This window comes from Saimiri boliviensis, chromosome 12, assembly GCF_048565385.1.
Source record: "Saimiri boliviensis isolate mSaiBol1 chromosome 12, mSaiBol1.pri, whole genome shotgun sequence".
Taxonomy (NCBI): Eukaryota; Metazoa; Chordata; class Mammalia; order Primates; family Cebidae; genus Saimiri; species Saimiri boliviensis.
Genome location: NC_133460.1, coordinates 65,034,488 through 65,047,344, shown reverse-complemented (window position 1 = coordinate 65,047,344; position 12,857 = coordinate 65,034,488). Strand labels below are relative to the sequence as shown.

Below are 12,857 nucleotides of genomic sequence, written 5' to 3'. Positions count from 1 at the left end.
AGAGTAAAAACAAAACTGGGCTTAGATCCAACGAATCACAGCTGTCACAAAAGAGGCTCAGCCAGGTGCAGTGGCTCATGCCTGTAATCCCAGCATTTTGGGAGGCTGAGGCGGGTGTACCACTTGAGGTCAGGAATTTAAAACCAGTCTGACCAACATGGTGAAACCCCATCTCTACTAAAAATAACAAAAACCTTAGCTGAGCATGGGGGCAGGTGCCTGTAATCTCAGCTATTCTGGAGGCTGAGGCAGGAGAATTGCTTGACCCTGGAGGGCAGAGGTTGCAGTGAGCTGAGGTCGTGCCACTGCACTCCAGCCTGGGCAAGAAGAGCGAAACCCTATCTCAAAACAAACAAAGAACAACAACAAAACAGGCTAACAAAATGCTGTGGCAGGGTATTACTTGAGAAGTGATTTCTGAGACAGGGGATGGGAGCTGGGAGCTGTCCAGCTCCTAAAAATATGCGGCAAGAGACAGAACTAAGATTCTCTACACAAGAGGACAATGTGCCTCTCGCTGTTGAGGAGACTGGGGGTAGACAATCAGGCTTGGGGCTAAGAAGCCTCTGGAAAAAGGCCCAAAACGCACTGCTGAGCCATCCTGGGGGCTCACGCACCCCCAAGTCCCCATCCCCAATGCTGTCCAGAAGGCCACAGGCCACACCACTGCTGGGTGAGGTTGAGTAAACGCTGCATCGGGTTCTAGCAACTAACGTAAAAAATGTAAAAAATTTTATCGAAATTAGGATCTTATGTTGTTTCAATTCAAACAGAAATTCAGTTGAGGAACAAATAGCCAGGTGTGGTGGCTCACACCTGTAATCCCAGCGCTTTGGCAGGCTGAGGCGGGTGGATCACCTGAGGTCAGGAGTTCGAGACCAGCCTGGCCAACATGGTGACATGGCATCTCTACTAAAAATACAAAAATTAGCTGGGCATGGTGGAGGACACCTGTAATCCCAGCTACTTGGGAGGCTGAGGCAGGAGCATCGCTTGAGCCTGGAAAGTCGAGGCTGCAGTGAGCAGTAATTGCACCACTGCACTCTAACCTGGGGAAAAGAATGAGACCCTGTGTCTAAAAAACAATGTATGGTTTACCACAAAACCAGAAAAAACAGAATAACATATGGTAGCTTACACATTCAAAAAAATCCTGCATATCATCAAATACTCAGGGGGAGTTTCCTTTTTTTTTTTTTTTTTTTTTGCCTCCTGGGTTTGAGCAATTCTCCTGCCTCAGCCTCCTGAATAGCCGGGATTACAGGTGTCCACCACCACGCCCAGTTAAGTTTTGCATTTTTAGTAGAGACGGGGTTTCATCATGTTGGCCAGGATGGTCTCGATCTCCTGACCTTGTGATCCACCCACCTCGGCCTCCCAATGTGCTGGGATTACAGGTGTGAGCCACTGTGCCCAGCCAGGAGGAGGTCTTCAAAAACCAATTAACCTCAGAAGGTGGGAGAAATGCCAGGCCACAAGGACACAGCCATGGGAAATGATATTTACGAGGCTAAGAATCTGAGTTTCCTGTGAGAAACAACAGAAAAAAAAATCCTCCTTGTACAACGAGAGAAAATATTATTTTTTTCCATGAAACCATAAGGGTGTGGGCAGTGTAAACCCAAAATTATGCAAGAGAGCTTCCTCAGAGCTCCGTGTGGGTGGAGAAATGTGTCCTAACTGCCGCCCTGCCTGCCATCTTGGTACTGGGAACCTGTGAGAATTTCCGAGCCTGACACCCTGCGTCCCGGCTTTTCCCAACAGATGCAGAGCAATGTGTGTGTAGCCCAGCTGGGCAGCACCCAAGCGGAGAGACAGGCCACCGGTTCCCACAGCTGGGCCCTCTTGGCTCCTGAGCACCCTCTGGGGATGGCTCTGGTCAGTGCAGCCCTTTCTTTCTCTGCTCTCACAGCTGTGGGGTGCACATGCTCTTTCTGAAGCACTGAGACTCCCCCGGCCGAGGCCAGCTGCCAGACTCGGCCACGTCCTCTCCCTCACTCCAAACATCCTCCACTCCTCAGTCTTCACCACTCGTCCCAAAACGGCCACTTGCCCCCAGCAGACAACTCCGGAGTCCTGTGCACTGCTGCTGCTCCCACAGACTCGCGCTCAACCCTCACTGTGGTCCTGGCTTTCAAGGCCATTGTGCCTGGGGAGGAGACGGAGGTGTTGGCTGCTGTCAGGGCACCTGGGTCATTCCCATTTACTCCTGATGCAGTGACTCTCCCTGTGGGATCTGGCTGGGAACCTCTCTCCCACTCACTGCCAGAGACTCATTCTGAACCCAGACACAGCGTCCTTAGTCCTCAGGTGTCACTGCCTGCTGCAGCACCCTAGGATACCTGGGAGGCTTCAGTGTGACTTTCCTGGCCAGGATCCCGTCTGACACCTGCATGGAGGCAAGTCCCTGATGTTCAGCTGGGGTTCCGCAGGGTCTGGGTCACCTTCCTTCCCGTCCACCAAGAGCAGGTCTCCATCTCGGCCCCTTGGGTGGGGCTCCAAGGCTGCACTTTTGCCCCCAGGGCTACACCACCCTTCCCATAGGCTAAGGCCTGATAGGAACACCCTGCAGGGTGAGGGAATAAGAGAGGTTCCAGGTGCAAACAAAACATCAGCAGACACTTAAGTTACCGCCCATACAAAAAACAAATGTGCCCTTTACCCTTCTGTTGAAAAAGTAAGCTCTGTGTGTTCTGCCATCGCTTCAGGGAAACCAGCCCCTGAATTACCCATTTCAGAAGTATGGCCCCCAGGTGCACAGGGTGGACATGAGCAGAGGGCAGGGGTGTGCTGACCCATCTGACCCTGGACCCCAGTGCCCTGCAGGGAGAAACACAAGGGGCGGGCTTGGCTGCTGCCCTCCACTGTCACAACGGGTAAGTCTGCCTGATGCCTGAGCTCTGCGGAGCCCTCTGACAGGGGGAACCCTGTCCCAGAACGGCCGTAGGGAACAGAGGAGGCACTGAGACCACTCGTCAAACCAATGCCCTATTTTACTAAAAACCACATGTGCATTACATTTTACAAAACAGTTCCTTCCTTAACCCCATAAAAGAATGGGGATATTGGGGAGCTATGGGAACAGGTCCCCCTCCAAATGCTCAGGGCTACCTAGGCCTCCCCAGACCTCTGGTCCAGTGCAGGGCAGGGGGCAGCAGAGCCTACTCAGGGTTCCTGGAGCCCATCCAGAGCCCTCACTGCCTACCCAGGGCCAGACGGACCACGTGGGGGGCTGGCCTCAGCTGGGCTCACAGCCACTCCCTGCCTGTTCAGGGTCCAGCCTCAGGAGGAGGAGTGCAGGTACCCATATGGTTGTGGTCAGCCTCGCCCACGGTCACTGTCAGTGACAGGCTGGGCTTCCGTTCCAGCTCCTCCTCCTTTGGGCAGTGCTGTGGGGGTTGGGCTTTGAAGAAGTCTGAGATGGAGCTGACCTGGCAGAGTGGAGGAAGGTGAGACTAGGCAGGGGCTGGGCAGGCATCAGGGTCATGGACATGAGCAGGAGGGGGAAAAAGAGGGTCCCAGGTGGGCCATGAGAGGAAGAGTGCCTGTGGGGAAAGAGAGCCCTCTTAGTGGAGGACCAGTGGAGAGCACTGGGGCGCTGACAGGCCCAGGGAAGGGCTGCGGTGTGCAGGGAGGAGACCCAGGGAAGGAACTGGGGGAAGAAGGTGTCCAGGGAAGGACTGGGTTTGGTGAGAGGGGTCCAGGGGAGGAATGGGGGAAGGGAGGGGACCAAGGAAGGACTGGGGTTGAGGCAAGTAGTCTCAGCAGAGGAATGGGGAGAAGGGAGGGGTCCAGGGAAGAACTGAGGTCCCAGGGGAGGATGTGGGGGGAAGGGAGGGGTCCAGGGATAGATTGGGGTTGGGGGAAGGGGTCCCAGAGGAGGAATGGAGGGAGGAGGGGTCCCAGGGATGGACTGGGGTTGGGGAAAAGGGTCCCAGGGGAGGAAATGGGGGAAGGGAGGGGTCCAGGGAAGGACTGGGGTTAGGGGAAGGGGTCCCAGGAGGGGAGGAATGGAGGGAAGGGAGGGGTCCAGGGAAAAACGGGTTGGGGGAAGGCATCCCAGGGGAGGACGTGGCGGGGAGGCAGGAGTCCACGGATGGACTGGGCTTGGGGGTTCCCAGAGGAGAAACAGGGGGAGATGGGGTCCCAGGGAAGGACTGGGGTTGGGGGGAAGGGATCCCAGAGGAAAATTGGGGGAGGAGGAGTCCCAGGTATGGACTGGTTGGGAGAAGGAGTCTCAGGGGAGGAACGCAGGGAAGAGGGGTCCCAGAAAGGACTGGGGTTGGGGGAAGAGGTCCCAGGGGAGAAATGGGGAGAAGGGAGGGGTCCAGGAAAGAACCGGGGTTGGGGGAAGGCATCCTAGGGGAGGATGTGGGAGGGGAGGGAAGGGCCCTGGGATGGACAGGGGTTGGGGGGTCCCAGAGGAGAAATGGGGGGAAAAGGGTGTCCCAGGGAAGGACTGAGGTTGGGGGGAAGGGGTTCCAGAGGAGAATTGAGGGGAGGAGGTGTCCCAGGTATGGACTGGGGTTGGGGAAGGAGTCTCAGGGGAGGAATTGGGGCAAAGAGGGGTCCCAGGGAAGGAGGGGTCCAGGGATGGACTGAGGTTGGGGGTAGGGGTCCCAGGGGAGAAACAGGGGGAAGGAGGGATCCCAGGGAAGGACCAGGGCTGGAGGAAGGGTCCCAGGGGAGGACTCCGTGGGGCAACAGTGTGCAGGGCAGGACCAAGGTTGGGCAGGGAGTGGTCTCTGGACAGCACAGCAGGTGAATCAGGGTCAGAAGCTCACGGTGAGGCCAGCCACCAGCGCCCCCTGCAGGAGGCCAGCAAGGTCGTCACTCCAGTGGTGTTTGTGACCAGACGCGGGTGTAGCCCACATAGAGGACAAAGGCCACCAGGAAGAACTGGACCGTGGGCCGCAGCTGCCACGCCCACTTCCAGCAGAGCCGCGCCTGCAGGTAGAGCTGGGATGGGAGAGGGCGCCTCAGCCTGTGCCCTGCCAGGCCCTCCTACGCCCACCGCACAGATGGCAGCTCCGAGGCCGGGGGCACAAAACCGGCCAGCCCAGGGCCTCCTGTCTTTACAAACAAGTCAGTGAGCGCGCCCATCACCACCACGACCCACTTATTTTGGGAAAACTGAGGTCCAGGAAAGGGAGTGACTTGACAAGCGAGCCCTGGAAAAACGGACTCACTGCCGGGAACACCACACAGTACATCCCAAAGGAGGCATGTCCCGAGTAGAACGACAACCTGGGGAAGGAGAGGCAGCAGGTCAGAGGGCAGGTGGCTCAGTAAGCATTTTCCAACCTCCCCTCGCCCCCGCCCCTCCCGCAGAAGTGAGGGGTCAACACGGGAGCTGCCAATGTTACAGGCCACCAAATCCCAGGAGCAAAGGCTGCTCCCTCTGTCCTTTCCAGTTATCTAATGATGGAATCAGAGTCTCCAGTTGGGGCTGTGGCATGAGACGCCTCACCCGTGAAGACTCTGAGTCCTGAACCCAACACCCAGGGCGGACGGTAGTGTCCAGCAAGCAGGTAAAACTGATTTCGTTTTCACTGCGTTTCTTTTCAGGGTTTTCTCCCATCTGTGGAACTGAGGGGAGATTTCTTTTTATATAAATTCGAGATTCCATGAAGGACATGAATGAAACACTGAAAATAGGAAGCAAAAAACTGACAAAAAAAGTCATAATCTTTTTTTTTTTTAAAGTCGGAGTTTCATGATGTTGGTCAGGCTGGTCTTGAACTCCCGACCTCAGGTGATCTGCCTGCCTTGGCCTCCAAAGTGCTTGGATTACAGGCGTGAGCCACCGTGCCCGGCCACAATCAACTTTTTTGGACCTAATCCAAAGCTTGCGGGAACCAGAAGAACACTTGATTGATATAATCCAGTTGAGGCCAGGAGCGGTGGCTCACACTTGTAATCCCCTCACTTTCGGGGGGCCGAGGTAGGCAGATCACAAGGTCAGGAGATTGAAACCAGCCTGACCAACACGGTGAAACACTGTCTCTACTAAAAATACAACAATTAGCCAGGTGTGGTGCCACATGCCTATAATCTCAGCTACTCGGGAGGCTGAGGCAGGAGAATCACTTGAAAACCTGTGAGGTGGAGGTTGGGGTGAGCCAAGATCATGCCACTGCCTGGGTGACAGAGTGAGACTCCCATCTCAAAAAAAAAAAAAAAAAAAATAGATAATCCATTTGGATCTCAGAACAAACAGCTTTGTGGCATTTTAACTCATCCTGGTCCCTCTCGCACCCCCTACACTGTGGTGGCCTCAGGGTAACAGACCACACGCCCAGCACAGGTTCAGAGAAGGGGCCTTATTTGCAACTGCGGACTGGGCTATGGCTCGAGGGCTGATCTTGATCTCACCTGACTGGACATTCTCCCAGTGCTGAGGTTCTACCTGGAGGACATTTGTAGGAAATGTTTACAACAGATTTGTTAGTCTCTGCTGCCTGGGGCCATGAGAGCAGATGAGGCAAAAAAACAAAGGAGCCAAACAGCATAGGAGGAAAGGCCAGGGAATAAAACGCTCTGGGGAATGAAGGCTTGGAACCTACAAGACCAGAGTGGAGCAGGAGCTTGGAAGAGGCGTGCGAGGGCCCCGCACTCACACTGGGCTGGCCTTCCAGCGCTGCACAAACAGCAGGTGAAAGTGAAGGCAGAGAAAACCTGCTTCACCGTGGAAAGGCGGACCCCACTGGCACACAGACCCCTTCCACTGACTCGGGAGGGTGTTGTGGGTTTTTTGTTTTGTTTTGTTTTGTTTTGTTTTTTGTTTTTGTTGTTCGAGATGTTTAAAGAAATCTCTGTCCTATCACTAGCTCACCACCAGGCTAAAAGAACAGGAGGAGATGGCCACTCATCACAGTCAGAAAAGCCATTAAACAAATAATCACTGCAACAAACAGAAAGAACACACCCTGGAGAGGAGGGAGACTCCTATTTCCAGAGTGGCCACATTATACTATTCTAAACACCCAGTTTAAAACAAAATAAAACAGGTCGGGCGTGGTGGCTCAGGCCTGTGATCCCAGTGCTTTGGGAGTCTGAGGCAGGCGCCTTACCTGAGGTCAGGAGTTCGAGACCAGCCTGGCCAATGTGGTGAAACCCTGTCTCTACTAAAAGTCCAAAACTTGTCCAGGTGTGGTGGTGCATGCCTGTGATCCCAGCACTCAGAAGACTAAAGCAGGAGAAGTGTTTAAACCCAGGAGGCAGAGGTTGCAGACAGCAAAGATCACACCACTACACTCCAGCCTGGGTGACAGAGTGAGACTCTGTCTCAAAAAAAAAAAAAAACAAAGAAAATAGGTCAGTTAAGATTATTCAGCTGGGCCAGGCACAGTGGCTTACATCTGTAATCCCAGCACTTTGGGAGGCTAAGGTGGGTGGGTCATTTGAGATCAGGAGTTCGAGAGCAGCCTGGCCAACATGATGAAACCCCATCTGTACTGAAAATACAAAAAAATTAGCAGGATGTGGTGGTACATGCCCATAGTCCCAGCTACTCAGGAGGCTGAGGCAGGAGAATCACTTGAACCCAGGAGGCAGAGGTTGCACTGGGCCAAGATCATGCCACTGTACACTACACTCTAGCCTGAGTGACAGAGTGAGATTTTGTCTCAAAAAATAAAATAAATAAAAATAATAAAAATGAAAATACAAAAATTAGCCAGGTGGTGGAATTAAGGTGTCTTAATTCCAGCTACTGGAGAGGCTAAGACAGGAGAATTGCTTGAACCCAGGAAGTGGAGGTTGCAGTGAGCCGAGATCGAACCACTGCACTACAGCCTGGGCAACAGAGCCAGACTCTGTCTCAAAAAAAAAAAAGAGATAAAAAGATGATTTAGCCTGAATGGGCTTGGGGGCTCATGCTTGTAATCCCAGCACTTTGGGAGACCAAGGCAGAAGGACTGCTTGAGCTCAGGCATTCTAGATCAGCCTAGGCAACATGGTCAGACCCTATTTCTAAGAAAAAAAAATGTAAAAACCAGCCAGATGTGGTAATGTATGCCTGTAGTCCCAGCTACTTGGAAGGCAGAGATGGTTTGAGCCCAGGAGTTCAAGTCCTGGGCAAGATGGCAAGACCCTCATCACTAAAAGAAAAAAAAAGTAAAGGGGAAAAAAAAAAAAGACAGTGACAAGGAAGGACCTGAAAAAGGAAGACATAACCTAGGAAACCCTACACAAAAAGACAGAGGGCCTTCCTTGTTGGTAATTACACTGACTATCAATAGATTAAACACTCCAACCGAAAGTCAGATATTCGTTAAATGCCTTAATTCAATAAAAAGATTAACATATGCTGGAAAAAAGAATAAAAAGTCAGAGATCTGGCTGGGCGTGGTGGCAAACACCTGTAATCCTAGCAGTTTGGGAGGCCACAGAGGGTGGATCGCTTGAGCTGAAGAGTAAGACCAGCCTGGGCAACATGGCAAAACCCTGTTTCTACAAAAAACATAAATAAACAGTAGCTGAATGTGGCAGCCAGTCCTAGCCACTCGGGAGGCTGAGGCTGGAAGATGGCTTGGCCTGGGAGTCCAAGGCTGCAGTGAGCTGAGATCACCGTCCTCCAGCCTGGGCGACAAAGTGAGCCTCTGCCTCAAAAAAAATCAGAGACTGGACAATACATAAAAAACATGGCCCAATGTTATGCTAGGCATAAGAGACTTACTTTAGAGTCAGAGACATAAATAGGTTTAAAGTACAAGATTGGAAAAAAAAAAATATTCCATGCAAACAGTAATGAAAAGAGAGTCAGAATAGCTATATTAATATCAGACAAAATGGACATCAAGACGAAAATTGTTGAGACAAAACGCATATGTATCATTCTATAATGATGAAAGGGTCAATCTATCAAAAAGATATAGCAATTATAAAGGTAAATGTAGTAAACCACAGAACTCCAAAATACATAAAGCAAAAACGGACAGAACGTTACAACATGAACTTCCCAAACACAAGAATGCACTGTGTTCAATCAGTAAAAACATACAAAAACAATTTTGTTTTTATTCTACTTACCCTCTTTTTTCTTTCTTTTTTTTTTTTTTTTTTGAGACGGAGTTTTGCTCTTGTTACCCAGGCTGGAGTGCAATGGCGCAATCTCGGCTTACCGCAACCTCTGCCTCCTGGGTTCAGGCAATTCTCCTGCCTCAGCCTCCTGAGTAGCTGGGATTACAGGCACGTGCCACCATGCCCAGCTAATGTTTTGTATTTTTAGTAGAGACGGGGTTTCACCATGTTGACCAGGATGGTCTCGATCTCTCGACCTCGTGATCCACCCGCCTCGGCCTCCCAAAGTGCTGGGATTACAGGCTTGAGCCACCGCGCCCGGCCTTTTTTCTTTATATTTATCTTTTTCCTGTAGCTTTAAGCAAAACAAAAACAATTTTTTTTCTTGAGACAAAGAGTCTCGTGTCTCCCGGACTGGAGCATAGTCGGCTCATTGCAACCTCTGCCTCCTGGGTTCAAGCGATTCTCTGCCTCAGCCTCCTGAGTAGCTGGGATTACAGGCGTCCATCACCAGGCCGGGTTAATTTTTGTATTTTTAGTAGACATGGGATTTCTCCATGTTGATCAGGTTGGTTTCGAACTCTTGGCCTCAAGTGATCTGCCCACCTCAGCCTCCCAAAGTGCTGAGATTACAAGTGTGAACCACCATGTCGGACCAAATTTTTTTTTTTTTTTTTTTAGTCAGAGTCTCACTCTCTCACTCAGACTGCACTGCCATGGCACCGTCTTGGTTCACTGCAGTCTCTGCCTCCCAGGTTCAACCGATTCTCTGCCTCAGCCTCCTGAGCATCTGGTATTATAGGCATGCACCACTAAACCCAGCTAATTTTTGTATTTTAAGTAGAGATGGGTTCTCACCATGTTGGCTGGGCTGGTCTCGAACTCCTCACCTCAGGTGATCTGCCCACCTCAGCCTCCCAAAGTGCTGGGGTTACATATGTGAACCATCTTGCACACCGCTCCCCCAAGATTTTTTTAATTAGAAAAAGAATCTGGGCACAGTGGTTCATGCCTGTAATCCCAGCACTTTGGGAGGCCAAGGTGTGTGGATCACCTGAGGTTAGTAGTTCGAGACCAGCCTGACCAACATGGAGAAACCCCGTCTCCAGTAAAAAATGCAAAATCAGCCAGGCGTGTTGGTGGGTGCCTGTAGTCCTAGCTACTCAGGAGGCAGAGGCAGGAGAATCGCTTGAACCCAGAAGGCGGAGGTTGCAGTGAGCCAAGCTCACATCATTGCACTCCAGTCTGGGCAACAAGAGCATAACTCCATCTCAAAAAAAAATTAGAAAAAGAAAAAGAGAATGCAGACACCAAAGACCACATAGTGTATGATTCCATCTATATGAAACATTGAGAACAGGCAAATCTACAGACAGAAAACAGGATAACGGTGGTTGCCAGGGGCTGGGGGAGGAGTGACAGCTAATGGGTACAAGGGTTCTTCGTTTCCTTTCCTTTCCTTTTTTTTTTTTGAGACAGGGTCTTACTCTGTCACCAAGCCTGGGGTAAGCACAATCTTGGCTCACTGAAACCTCTACCTCCCGAGTTCAAGTGATGCTCCCGCCTCAGCCTCCCCAGTAGCTGGGACTGCAGGTGCCCACCACCAGGCCTGGCTAATTTTTTTTTTCTTTGAGATGGAGTTTCACTCTTGTTGCCCAGGCTGGACTGCAATGACACAATCTCAGCTCACCACAACCTCCACTTCCCGGGTTTAAGCCATTCTCCTGCCTCAGCCTCCCGAGTGGCTGGGATTACAAGCGTTTGCCACCATGCCTGACTCATTTTGTATTTTTAGTAGAGACAGGATTTCTCTATGTTGGCCAGGCTGGTCTCGAACTCCCAACCTCAGGTAATCCACCCGCCTCAGCCTCCCAAAGTGCAGGGATTATACGCGTGAGCCACCTAGCCCAGCCTAATTTTTTGATTGTCATAAAGATGGGGTTTTGCCATGTTCCCCATGCTGAGGGGTTTTCTTCTGATGAGATGAAAATATTCTGGAATTTGGTAGAGGAGATGGATGTACAGCATTGTGAATGTACTAAAAGTGAACTGTACACAGTAAAATGGAAGAAATGGTGACTTTTATACAAATTTTATTTTGGTTTATTTATTTATTTATTTTTGGTCTGACATTACGCTAGCCTTGTCAATCAATATTTTGATTTCTTAAAAAGGACAACGATGACTTGTAACGTTTAAAGACCTATCAGTAGAGATGGTAAGAAGACAGCGCAGAAGAGGGCGGGCTGAGACTCGGGGGAGACAGAGCACACTCCCCCTGGCCTCCTGCTGTCTGCGGGGCACCCGGAGCCCTGAGGCCCCGCTCCTGCCTGACCACCTGCCTGCTGGCTCCTCACCACCTGGCTTCTGTAGCTTCTTCAGCTCCCACTGCCCCCCAGAATGAAGGCTGCTCGTCCACACTCACCTGGCCTCAGTGACGTCAGCAGCGTTTTTCCTGCACACACTCTCCAGCTGCATGTAGACCAAGTAGTTGACCCGGCTCCAGTCGGGGTCATAGACGGCCAGGAAGTTGGGGTGCAGGTGGCCAATCGTGTACTTGGCCAGGTCTGTCAGAGACTGGCTCATGGCTACTCTGAACAGGAAGGTCCCCAGCACCTTGTACACGGCAGCCAGTAGTTGTTGAAGTTGGAGCGGGAATAGAGCCAGTCCTGTGCACCAGGTAGGCTTCTCCCACCATGACCTGAGCATGGGGCAGCTGCAGCGACCAGCAGGGGTACTGGTCAGCCCATGGGCCCTCACTGTGCCTCAGTCCTCCCCACGGGCCTCCCCAAGGCTGCTGCAGAGCTGGGGACTCTAAAAGGGCCCTAGATAGACTCGGTGGCTCACGCCTGTAATCCCAGCACTGTGGGAGGCTGAGGCGGGTGGATCACCTGAGGTCGGGCATTCAAGACCAGCCTGACCAACATGGTGAAACCCCATCTCTACTAAAATTACAAAACTAGCCAGTGTGATGGCGCATGCCTGTAGTCCCAGCTACTGGGGAGACTGAGGTAAGAGAATCACTTGAACCCAGGAGACAGAAGTTACAGTGAGTGGAGACCCTGCCATTGCACTCTGGGCAACAAGAGCGAAACTCCATCTCAAAAAACAAAAGGGGGTTCCTATTACCCACAAGTACCACTCGGGGCAAGGCTGTGTCCCCCAGCCCCCAACAGACCTCCGGGCCACCCCCATCAGGAACCCATGGTTAGGCTGTACCCCATCCCGCCCCCCTCCTTGTCCCCCTGAACCCCTCCTGCCTTACAAAGATGACGGTGGCCGTGATGGTGACTCCGGCCATGAGCCCATAAGTGATGGTGTCTGGCCGGAAGGGGTACCAGATGGAGTCATCCCCGCAGTAAAATCCTCACTTATACGGGGCGTTCACTAGCGGCTGGGAGGCTGGAGGGGGAGAAGGGCCTGAGAGCTGCGACATTCTCCAACCAGCTAGGCTGTGGGGCCCCCATACCTGCCCTGCCTCAAGGCCTCCCACCGCTGCTCCCACTGACAGTAAGAAAGAGCTCTTCTCACAGCCTCTGGGAGGCCCAAGCAACACCCCTTTCCCATCACCAGGCCCTTCCCCACTCAAACCCTCCCTCTGCTCCTTGAACAAACCGGGCAAATGCTCACCTCAGGGCCTTTGCACAGGCACTTCTCTCTGCGCAAAGTATCTTATTTCTATTTTTAAAAGTAGAGACACGGGTCTCATGTTGACCAGGCCGGTCACAAACTCCCAGGCTGGAGCAACTCCCCAGCCTCAGCCTCCCAAAGTGCCAAGATTACAGGTGCGAGACAAGGTGCCGGACACTTAAGTGACTCTCATTTCCGCTCAG

At 52.1% G+C, this 12,857-nt stretch overlaps 1 pseudogene; it reads right to left on the bottom strand.

The window, feature by feature from the left end:
• Window positions 1-1,181: 1,181 nt before the first annotated feature.
• On the bottom strand, window positions 1,182-12,280 carry LOC141580611 (phospholipid phosphatase 2-like; annotated as a pseudogene).
• Between the last annotated feature and the right edge of the window lie 577 nt (window positions 12,281-12,857).